At 41.7% G+C, this 12,771-nt stretch overlaps 1 protein-coding gene across 6 annotated transcripts in view; it reads right to left on the minus strand.

Moving 5' to 3' along the window:
- The window catches only part of LOC138262030 (histone deacetylase 9-like), a 285,528-nt gene that overhangs the window by 97,473 nt on the left and 175,284 nt on the right, over positions 1 to 12,771 (minus strand). The window lies entirely within an intron of this gene.

Here is a 12,771-nt window from a genome sequence, read left to right on the forward strand (position 1 = left end):
AAGTAATTTATCCACTTGCACCTGTACTCAAGAAAATATGGGTGAGAGGACGGTCTCCAGTCAGTGAGTGCCGTTTAGCCAGTGCCCTGTGTATGTACTGCTAGCTAGAAGTCTATTTGCCATTTGGTTTTCTTTTACACGGGGAAGACCTCTGTGTTGCCAACTCAGGTGATAGCGATGTCCATGAGGGTCACCCACGTACATTGGCAGCTCGTGAGGAAATACGTCAGTGCCCTCTGCGTACATCACCCACATTCAGACCAGCAACACCTGATCTTCGTAAGACCGGTGTGTGGCTTCACAGCACTGATCCATAAAATCAAGTTCATGTCTGAAGCCCACAGTCTGCGAGGGTGGAGTTTGACTGCACGGGGATACCTCTACACAAAGAAGACACCACCCACCTGCCATTTGGCTGCTGGTAATGGGCAGGGGCGTTTCCATAAAGGGCCAACGGCGCCTGCCCCTCCACATTATACGGCCCAGTGCACCTTTACTACAATATTTTGATTGGCTACTTTAATTATACTTTACATAACATCCGTATATTACTGACCTGCCATTCATAGAAATACCAGGTAGGCAAGAGTGGGAGTTTTATCTAAAATACTAAAACTCCAAAGGGAAACAGCTCATGCCTCGTAATACTCTAATGCAAGTTTCGCATTTTTTGCCGTATTCTCCTTTTCACTGTATTAACATTTCTGGAACTTTGTTCAAATGTGCAGTGGACAAATGATTTAACTTTGGTGGGGATATCAAGGTGGTGGGTCTCTGCCTGCAATATCTTATCCCTGTCTGCCCCCACTGTGCTGCAGAATTAAATCCATCAGTTTGCAATGTTTACCAATCCATCTGCTTCATTAGCAATTATGCTATGGTATGCGTACTTCAAATACTCCACAATTAGTACTGATTCTGTGAAGCACCACGTGAAATTCTGAATGTCCGATGTTTTTTATGCCGGATTCATACCAAGGTGTAAAAAAAAACGTTAAGGCACAGATCCAAGGTTCCTACCTGACAAACTGTCTATGAAGAAATAATGGCTAGTTGGTAATGCTTATAATTGGGTCAGTACAGAGCCCCATAGCAGCCAACGGTCATCAATAAATCCCTAAATAAAACCACCTCCCATTAGAAACGTTCATGTCCTAATGTTAATTTGGTTGAACAAACACGGCCATTTCACAACCTGACACTTGACAAATATCAGCTATTAGGACAAATGCCATGATAATATTTATGCAGCACTTAAAAGAAATGTATACAGCATCAACCTACAGAAGCCAGCACTTGGACACCACTGAAAATGTCAGAAGCTAGGCTGGGAAGTCTCACGGTACCCGTTCTGCGTGAGCAACGCCATATTACTTAATATTAATAAATGCAACAATATAAAATCAATGGCGTTATTGGTAAGTGGAAGTTGGGACTGGATGTCTCTATTCTGACAGCCTTTAGGAAAGACCCTGCTTCAGTCAATTAGGAATCCCAATTACAAACAAGCACACAAGAGTGGGAAACAACCATGTAATGCAAATCAAAAGAATTTCGACAGAGAACCCACCTCCCTCGCTGGACTCTAACCCCCGTCTAATTCTAACTCTTTCTCTTCACGTGTACCCTAAACGAAGGTGCCATTTAATGTACAAATCTCACTACTATTGTTTGCTCTCCATCGCAAACTACTAACATCACACATTTCTGTGCGTGTAGCCAAGTAGTCCTATGGCATCACGCCAGTGCTATACAAGACGCAGGAAACAAATATCAATGAAGAAGTATTTCCACCCTCTGATGGTGTAGAGGAGTGGCAGGTAGATCACTGATAAGCAAGCCGGCTAATATAGTACCCTTCTACCCAGTGCTTAACTTGTGCCGGTGCATGCCGGTGCTGGCACCCGTTCTGTATTCTTAGCCCCAGCACTTATTTATGATAGTTCAACACACGGTGGCACTGTCTACCTATGTTTGAGCAGAGAACATTAAGAGGATTATTTAAAATGTCAATATATCTTTAAAAAAAACACTACTAGCACATTCCAGACCATTCTTACTTCTTCGGGCCACGTGGACTGGCCACATTGTCATATTTTAGGAGTGGGATAGTACGTAGTGTTTGCAGTCATATTTGGCAGCACTGATAGGGACACTTGGTGGCCAAACAGCTGCACTGGCTGCCTGAGAAGTATTTGGCCTGGGCATTCAAAAAAAAATTAAACAAATGAAATACTGCTTCTACCGGCTGTCTCAAGCTCTGTTGCAGTTGCATTTGGGGCAGAGAAAGTTATGAATTGTGTTCTTTGCATGTTTTTCTTTTATGTTGTTGTTTTACAAGAGCTAGTTCGGGATTGATTAAGGCCAAGAGAAGCACATCTGATGTAGTAGCTAAAAAGCTTGTCCAGGGAACATCCTAGATATTAAAATGCCATTGTGCTATATGTAATTGTTGAATACTATAAAACTGCACCACAACGAACCTCTGATCACAATCTTCAATTCCGAGTCCACGTGTCCCATCTCCCCACTCTCTTCAAAGCGTTCCACCCATGCCTTTAGGCACGTAACAGTATAGGGATGCCACACACACGGGACTAGAGGACAACTTTGAGCCACACACAAGGACAGCCAAACCATGCACATATAACCATTACATATTTTCAGCTTAAATTTATATCCCCACACCACATATTAAAAAACCTAGTATACCATCTAGAAGTGATGCACACTACATTTGTGAGAAGGACTTTTCAATGTCATTAAATAAATTAGTAACAATATAAACCTTTGCGTGCTTTGTGCTTCAAATGCCGTGTGCTACACATGTATTATGAAAATGTACAGCCTGCACACCTTTCTCTTTCTCAAAGGGTGATGGCTTTGAGCAGTAAGACTACTGCTATCAGAAGATGTCAGATACCTAGTCCCACTGCAGGGCTAAGAACATGAGTCATAACTGTGGGCACTGGAAACCACAACATCCCACACCTGTATTAGCACCAAGTGAGTTTGACAAACTAAACCTTTCGGGAAAAAAATAATACTATTGGTTTAGGCAAGTTCCATGATACCTTGTAACAGCTTAGGCAAGTTACTCCTAAAGTGAGCATCACACCTTATGAGAAAACATATGGAGTTCCAGCATTCTAAAGAACTGCATTCAGATATGAACTGTGAGTCAGAAGAACCAGATTTGCAGCATAACATATACATTAATAGATAAGGTCAATTCTTCTATACTTTTCCCTTAGTACGCCCGTAAGTCTTCAACATCTCAGAGTTGAAAATGATAGGGTTAATCACTTTTTGATCATTATTCTTCACTAACTAACAACCCTTTCAAATCCCTTTTTAATATTAAAATATTCACTATTATAGTTATTGCTATAGAACCATATTTGGAGTCATTTTTGAGGGGGGGTTCAGTATATGTATACAATATGAGCATCAAAGACGTATTTCACTTATCATTTTACATCATATGAACTTATTATATTTTTTTAATTTTGTGAATTGATGTATGAGATATAATGTAAGTTTTGCAATCCCAAGGATTTTTATGAATATAGTCAGAAACGTTCAATTAACACAAAAATATAACCAGGAGAAGCTTGATTACTTGGCTGCCCACCACCATTCTAGTTTCCCTTTTCTTGTGTAATATTGTGAAGCTCTGTGACAACAGATCATCAGCTATAGTGGCAAAGGTGTTTCCAAACTACCTTTGAGTTACTTCCAATATCTGCAGATCATTTATTTTGGTACTTTTCATTCGAATTATTTTGATCAGAACAGTTGTCAATGAGCCATTCGTTTATGTCAAGTTTGTGACCTTATGTGGGGATATGTTCCATTTGATCTGTAAGGTCTGATCTCATTCAGTTTGATCAATGAGTGAAGCATCTCTGGTGCCTTTTTATGATGGAAGGTCTTCGAATAATGTTTGTCACAGTGGTTAAGGTCTGGGAGATATTTTATTATAGTGCCTTGCTGGTCAACTTGCTGTGCTTATTTTCATATCTTTTCAGTGGAATTTGTAGTGACAGATTTGTATTATTAGTGACTGGCAATTGAATGCTTCTGTAATAACACTGGCAATCCCAGTGACTGTATAATAAAAAAAACTGAAACCTTGGCCTTTGGTCGCATTTCTGACTAAGGAGTGGTCGAAAGGGAAGAGTCATCTTCGGCTGTGATGCAACAGACATTTAACAAATTTACCAGAAAGGGGTGAGCGTTGGAACAAGCACTTGAGAATTTCTTACTTGACCAGAATGGCTTTTTGAAAGGTCTCTGAAGACACATCTTATACGCCTCTCCAAAGGGCCAATCGGTCTCTAGTATGTAGGCCGGTGTACCCTTCATTCTTTAGTATGGATATGCAGAATTTATTTTCTGGACACCATTTCTGTGTGATGGAAAAAAGGCAATTATGTATAGTTGCTCAATTCTTTTCTCTTTACTCATTTTTCAAGGTAGTTTAATGTTTTATTGTAATCCACAGATCACTGTGAAAAAAATGTTTGAGGTCCTGGCTCGGAGAGTAGACATTTGAATCATAAGCATATATTTCCTCTGTAACTTTTCTAGAGCAAAGAAACCCTGCTCATGCTTCCACCTCAAACCTACGTCAGTAGAAATAGTCCCTACTGTTCGAGGTATATAATTCCACTCATTTCACCTCAGCTGTGTCTTGAAACTACCCACTCCTGCAAAGGATTGACTCCAGACCAAAACCAGGACACCCCTGCCTTTGTTTCAGTTTCATTTAAAGAATAAATACAATGAGGTGAAACAAAACAAACATGAGTACAGAGGGAACAGCCACCCACAAGAAGAAACTGAACTCATCCTAAGCAAATAACACTGCATTTAAAACATGCATCAGCTATAGAAGAGGCTCATCGGGATTTCAGGAAGAGCAGCAGACAGTTCCCAGGTTGCACGATAAGTTTAGCTAGTCATTAGGACGCCCTACCACCTCCCACTGTAGCACTGGCTGTGTGAGTCACTGTGATGAGGCTGGCAGATGTGTGTCCCACGCTGCCTTGGTGGATTAGAGCGGGGGATGCGACTACTGTGCTGTAAAGAGGAACTTTTCTTGCTTTCCTTCACCCTGACCGTAAACATGCCAGGATGAACTACCCAAAGGTTATACTGGCCACTGAAAATACTCCTGTTTGCTGGAAGGTAAAAGGTGATGTTTACTTGAGCCTGAACAAATATGCACTGATTTACTGAGAAGAGTTTCCAAAAGAGGTGTGAGCCATGCTAATTCAGTCGAGGGAACTGTTCGTTCTATATCAGCAATAACACTTCAGCTCTTCCTCTGGCTGTATGAACATCACGAACACCCCAATTTGTTGATGTAGCGCACAACCAATAATGAATGAACTTTACTCCGTTGTAAGAAAAAACTAAGGGGTCAAAATTCCTAAAAAATGGTTGCTTGTCTCCAAACTATGTGTGATAAAAAGTATTTATGGTACGAGCTTGAAATGGTATACACGCTCAAAGAATGTGGGTCCTTTAATGAAGAGTAATTGACCCAAAAAGAGCATGACTGGTCCAATATTTCTGACAACAAAATTATTTTATTTATTTTTGAGGTTTGTAAAGAACAGCAAGCAGTCTGGCAGTTGCCTCATCGCATACTGACTGTCACTCTGAAATTATCAAAAGCCAGAAGCGGCATTTCAGCATCTAATTTCTTATTATTTGCCAAAAGTTCAAAACGCAAACATTACTTGTCAAAATCCCATGCAGACCCACTCTCACTCTACAACTGGACTCCATTCATGCCCAGCCTTCCCTGCCTGGCTAAGGTCCTTGAAAGTATTATTACCAGACAACCTATCACTCACTTGAACTCTTCTGATATTCTCTCTAATTTCCGGCTAGCACTCTACCCCAGAAGAAGGATTGAAACCACCCATGTCAGCATCAAAAAAGTTTTTTCTTCATTAGAGCAGAACAAGCATTGCTCATTAAATAATACTCCACGAACTTTCAGGTGCATTTGAAACTATCTAAAATTCACACTTCAGAAATCACTTGTCTACTCATTTCTAAACTGATACAATGGTTCACAGACGTTTCCCTTCTTTTCTGTGTAACTAGACATGCTGGGTTCACTATGCTCATAGCGAGCGGGGTGTTACACGGATCAGGACTCCTACACTGCTTATTCAATATTAACAGGCCCAAATCGTCCCTTGACCACTAATTCTACAACATTGTGTACCATATGTACCCTGGTAACCCCAAGTTACCTATGAAGTTACCAAAAGACCCTGACCACCCACAGGAGCCTTGTCACTATCTACAGAGGACACAGCACTGAAGGAATCAAAGCATGCTCTGCCTCAGTGCTTTAAAATCTGAGCTATTTCCAAAGGTCTCGAACACCCTCAGTTTTCCACTTTCTTTGTCCACCACTATTGTGTCGTCACTTCCAAGGTTCAATAAAGCTTGAATTATTGGGGGTTAACAGTGATTTTAACTTAAGAAGTTAATAACCTGGTAACAATAGTCCATCATTTACACCTACAAAGAAGGAATCCTACCCAAACTTACTCTCCATTATCACTGAGCTGGTTCTTATGCGAGATCATCAAAAATGGACTACCATAACACCATATACTTTAGTCTACCTGCCAAAGTCACCCAGAAATTGCTAAAGGTACAAAACTAGGCTGCCGGACTCATACCGAACATTAACAAAACTGAACACATCACCCGTGCAACTCACTACATCAGGTTCTTGTGCATCGTCCACAAAGTTCTCCAAGGATGCCAGTAAGGCACCTGTGGTTGGCCAGTCTCGGCCTGCTTACCATCCAATACACCAATCACGATCAGTTTTTACAGAAAGGTCTCACCATTGCCAAAGCTCTACTCTCTGAAACACCCTTACCATCCAAAAGCCTTGAACAAGCTTTCTAAAATTCGAGACTAGTCTGAAAGCCCACCTGCTCCATAACGTTTTAAGACTCAACTTAGTTTGATTGACCCAAATATTTGTGATACTTAAATTATCTAATTCGGGCTGATTTTCTGTTACCATTTAGCTGTAGCGTTCGTTTCATAAGAAATATAATTTCCCATCCTTACCTCTTCAAAGTGACTGCAAAGTAGTAATAAGCATGCTACATAAATACATATAAAAGAAATATGCAAAATATGGTACGTGAAGGCCGAGACAGAATGAAGGGTGGTTTCAGGGCTCCCCATTACGACCCCATGAAGACGTCTTTGCGGGGCAAAGATAGCTTAACTGTTACCGTGTTATTCTACATAATTCAAATGACATATGCATTACTGTAAAGTGTGGTGGAAAGAAGAATGCTTAATGTGTGCGTTTCTGCAGACAACAGCCCTTCTCTAAACATACACATGGTAAAGCTTGTTTGTAAACAATACCCTTTTATGCTCAGTAACAGAGCACTTCCCAGCCTACATTGTATACATTTTCAATGACAATACATTACATCTTCTGCTCATTTTGTAATTTTAACCGTTCAATTCCGCACTAAACATTTTTCTCATAAAATCAGAATAACATTTTACAGTTGTAAAATAAAATAAAACATTCTTTACTTTCCACAAACTGTGTCAAAGTAACCTGGAAAAAACTGAAACAGCACCCCTACCCAAAAACTATGAAGCAAGACTTGAAAGAGCGCTTTATAAACCTCTGGCTTTACAAGCTTGCCGATGGCTACAAAACCTGAATTTATTTATGCTAATAAATTTGGGCAGAAATGCCACCTGTGTGAAGGACGCTGTTAGCTGGAAACACCGCATCCAGAATGGAGCTAATTAAAGCAAGGTCCCTTTTTAGGCGCAGTGTTTGTACTCTGATATAATTCCAGTGCCCTACAACTTAATTAGCTAAATATACAGTGAAAGCCATCTGGTAGAGTAATCTAACAGGAATAATTGCGCCCCGCCATAACTCAACGAGACACACAGGAAAACCATTGAAAAGCTATTTCCTTTCCTTTGGAGGAGAATTATGTACAATTTCAGCATGCCTTGCATTTCTAACAGTTGAGCCCAACAGGGAGGTATCACTCTACCCTATAATACTTTCCCATGAGAAAAGAAACAGCAGAACTGAGAGTCCTCGCCGTTATTCATGAGCCGCTCAGTAACACCGACTCAGCTGCAACAGAACGTATCATTTGGCCGCTAAACCCTTTAATTACCGCTGCGGTCTTCAAGAGGTTTCCATTGAAACTGCATCTTTGAGGAGTCTGGACAAGAGCAATCCCCACTAACCAACGGACTCTATTTTTTGAAAGTTTGACGTTGAAAGTGCTTCCGTAGTTGATTTCCCCTTCTCGTCACCTTTGCCGCCATTTTGTGGCCCGCCTACCTGGGACGGCCACCCACTGTGCCATTCTCCACCGTCTCACAAAGTGTACCTTGACCATCACACAGCTCGCCAATAGTCTAGAATGAATAAAGTTCGCCACTTTTCAAAATCTGGTAGGGGGTCTTGGGCTCAACCAGATGTGCAAACTTGCCTAGGCCAATTTGCAGATCAGAGACATAGCGGGCTGAACGTAGTACTTCCTTAAAAAAGTGGGGAGGGTGTCAGTGTTTACATTGATTTCAACATTTCCAACCGCCCTGAAGTGTAAGGAAAATGATGCATGTTGATTTCTAGAGCAAAACACAAACTCACATCAGTGTGTGATGTCACAGAGAGGAGTCCACAGTGTGAATGCAACCCATGTTTAATTAGATTAATTTGGACTCAAACAGAAAAAAGGATATCCAACAAATAATCTATAAGGGGCAACAGTTTATTAGCATAGTTACCTGGCCATACAATTAATGCCACAAGTAATTGTTTCTGCTACCAATACCAAATGAAATGCAGAGTTCGATAAAATCTATATTCTGCATGAGCACTGTATGATAGATCTACAACTTTATACACATAAGTATGTAAAAGCGTCTTTCCCTCGAAAGGAGTCACCCCACCAAAGCTACAATAATATTGCTTTCAAGTTTTTGCTTAATACCATCAACGGTAGAACAGTGGTTCCCAACCTTTTGACTTCTGTGGACCCCCACTTTATCATTACTGGAACCCAGGACCTCCTCTGAATCCTTCTTAAAATCTAGGGCCCCCCCCCAAGGAGTCATTACTGAAAGCTGAAGACCTAATCTGTTAATATTAGTACATTTTCTAAGCAGTCGTGGACCCCCTGAGGAGCCTTTGCGGACCCCTAGGGGTCTCCGAACCACAGGTTGGGAACCACTGCTGTAGAACATTCTCCCCATCAGTATCCAGTTATAATTATCCCAGTATAAAATGTGCACATCAGTTATCCCTTCTCTAAACCAACAGAACAATGATAGATAATTTATAGTTCATTAAGTACAGAATTAAATAGTGTGCTGTATAAATATCTTTACTCACTCATCTACACATCCATAGAGATTATGCTCCTAAGTGATATTATAGCTGCTGTAACCAAAAGATTGACTCTTCTGATTCGTCAAGATCTGCTCTGGTCTAAATTTAGGGAAAGTTGGATCAAGGCACCTCTGAAAGTGAAGGTGTAGTGGAAGGGATACATATGGAAAAGGTGGGAAATCACTCTTATTGCACTATATTCTTACTTTAACACCAATATCAAAGTTGTGAAAAAAATGCAACATCCAACTGCCTAAAACCCTAAAGAGGGAGTCTGGGCTTTCAGTGAGTTCCCAGTAGAATCTGCATTATGAGGTTCCAAAAACGAGGGACAATGTTTGTTGCAAAACATGTTCATTTGTCACCAAGGTCCTTAATCCCCAGACAAATGCTTGAGAAATTGACTTTGGCGTACATGTCTTCCCATTACCTGCATAGGGCTTGTTACCAGTGCCGGGGGTTGCAGGTAGGACCCACCGGAATTCATTTTTGATGATCGGCACTCATTTTTCCTACTCAGATTTTGACCCAGACCAAGAGAGTGAAAAACACGTAAGTGGAAAAGAAGAGGAAGATAAAAATGGAAAACCAGTGGGGAAGGGAGAAAGCAGGGATGAAAAAGAAACTGCAGGAGCGAGACAAAGGAGCAGGGAGTGTCTGGTGGTGAATTACAGAGGCATGAAATGGAATCAAGAATATGCAGCCTTGGTACTCCACATACTGACATTCATCAGAGCTGGCTGCGGGCTACTGAGCAAAACTGTGGGGCCTGGCACTTACTTCTTGTACAAATTAAGCACCGCTTACGACGATGCACAAGCATGCAATAGGATACGGCACAGTTAACGACTGAGCCGCAAACCTTTCACAGAGCTGTTGATCTTTACCGCAGCGCTTTTAGTGGCTTTCGCCATCTTTTCACATACATCAGTCTTTTATCTTCCCACTGAAAGAAACAAAAATGATCTTCAAGAAATGCCTGCGTCCCAGTAGTTTCGCAAAAATGCTGAGTTGAGGAACTCGATCTCTCAAATTACAGCGATTAAGTGTAGTCAGAGCTCTCCTTTAACAAATGACACCAATTAACAATTTTTGTCAAACACAATCAATTTAACGAGCGCCAGCTTTTCTAGAGAAAAATACGAGAGGGGCGGGCAGGAGCACTTTTTAAAATAAAAGTGCGTATTCCACAATCTGTATACCGGTAATAATAATAAGTCACTGTGTCAACCTTAGAGGGATGAAAGGCTGACTTTGCCATGCCGAAATTTAGAATCACGACTTGTACATTACAGCAGATGCCAAGGCTTACCTTGCTGAGTCACTTTGGATAATTGCTAACATTCTATTTTAGATTCCAATGTGGTTGAAATGTATTACTATTTACTTAAAAATGGACACATTCTAATTAAAAACACAGAATAAATGTATTCAAGGTTGCGTTGCTGTGAGCACACTCCATGGTGTGCTTTATGCTAACGAATGACCCCTCCTCGGCCTTTGGAAACTGTTATGTTGCAGAGCTGGCATGCAAATAACCTGAAGGCATTTTTTCGTCCCATGAGATTCATTTTTCAGGTTTTGATGGTCCACTTAAACTACTTGGGGCCATTTACATAGGGTTGCAATGCAGCTGTGCCATATCGCATGTCAAACAGCAAAAATCTTCTGAGCTACGGAAAACCAGAAGTAGAGTCCTTTACAGTACTTCCAGCGCAGCACTCCATACATAGAAAATGTCGGACTTTAAAATCTGAAGGGGAGGTGTGGGTGGGACAGGGGAGAACAAAGGGGGTTAATATAATATTTTTTTTTAAAGTATCTTTGCTGCTGCCGCCGCCTCCTCGCCCCCCTTCCCTCGATGGTGTTGGTGTCCCAGCAGTCCCTGGGACACCAGTACAGACTCCCCATGCAATCTTGGTGCTGCTCTCATGCTATGCCTAGCCAGGTATAGCATGAGAGCAGCACTAGAACTGGCCTGAGCGGCTTGGACTGCCGCTCAGAAAACGAGAGTCTGTGCAGCTTCTCTAATCTGACTGTACAACACAGCCAGGTTGAAGAACCCTAAGTGCACATGTCAGTTTGGCCGGCCTAAGTGCGCTGGCCAAACTAACATGGGCACTTAGGTGCACTCCACTCCTCCTCCCCACTCCTACGGCCCAGCCCCTCTCCTCGCTGCACATGCTGGCTGAGCCAGGCAGTGGGGTGACGCTCCTTTGTCGTTGCGGAAGAGCCGCCCCTGATTTCATACAAATTGGTTTAAATAAATTGCAATTTCAATGGGGTTTCAGTAGTGGGAGAAAAAAAGATGCAGCTCATGGGGTGGCCATCAAAAGCAGCCCTGGCAAAGATGTTCAAACCGGCCCTGATATTTTCCTCCTCTCTCATCTTGTGCTCTCTCCTTTTGTCTATTCTCTCTTTCTCCTGAAGCAGCAGGACAGCCAACTGGAATTAACTCAAGGGAGCTGGAGAGTGTAGCAGAGATGCCAGCACCAGCCTCTGCCTTAAAATAAATAAGCCTCCTAAGGCTCCAGTTTTCTTTCTGTAACTAATCAAGGTTTCAGGAAGTACGCCTGGAGACCTGCACCAGTCATAGATTTTATCTCTATAGGGTTTCATATATAGTGCAGTGTCACTCATCTCAGAATCTCTCAATGTCTAGTATTGACATGTATGATACCGAAATACAGGTATCATGCCTACCTCATTAGACAACTGGAGTTTCTCAAGCTGCAACATAAAAAGACAAGGTCTCAAGGGCAACTAGGGCACACAGAGTTCTTCTGCTGAACACACAGAGTGAGAAGGTTTCCTTTCCTTATATTTTCTGACATATGACAGTTTCCTGGCAGCTGTAAAAGTATGGACACTGGGAAATCAAACCCCAGTTAATTTCCACTTAGCAGGCCTCAAAGCACTGGAACTCCATCTAGGCCACACCGTCCAAAAAGTTAGGAATCTTGGAGTCATCTCTTACTCACACCTCCCATTCAATCAATTAATAGGTTTATATAGTGCTGAATCCAAACATAAGTGGTGAATGAGACCTACTGCATTTGCAGAGATGCCTGAAATCCATACCTCAGATCAACGCTGGGATCTCAGTCGTCAATATGTAACTGTTCATGCCATGGAGAATTAAAGAATTCCTTCTTGCTGAGCACCATATTGAGCGGATTGGAAGCCAGGTAGAGGTATGGATATTTTATGATAGCATCATCTGCACAGGTGTCAGAAGCTCCAACAGCTGGCTACGAGGTTATGCCGCCACCTGTGGGCATGGGATGATATTAAATCAGCACTGACAGGCCAGTGGAATGTAGGACAGAGTTTAA

The sequence above is a fragment of the Pleurodeles waltl genome, chromosome 10, assembly GCF_031143425.1.
Source record: "Pleurodeles waltl isolate 20211129_DDA chromosome 10, aPleWal1.hap1.20221129, whole genome shotgun sequence".
Taxonomy (NCBI): Eukaryota; Metazoa; Chordata; class Amphibia; order Caudata; family Salamandridae; genus Pleurodeles; species Pleurodeles waltl.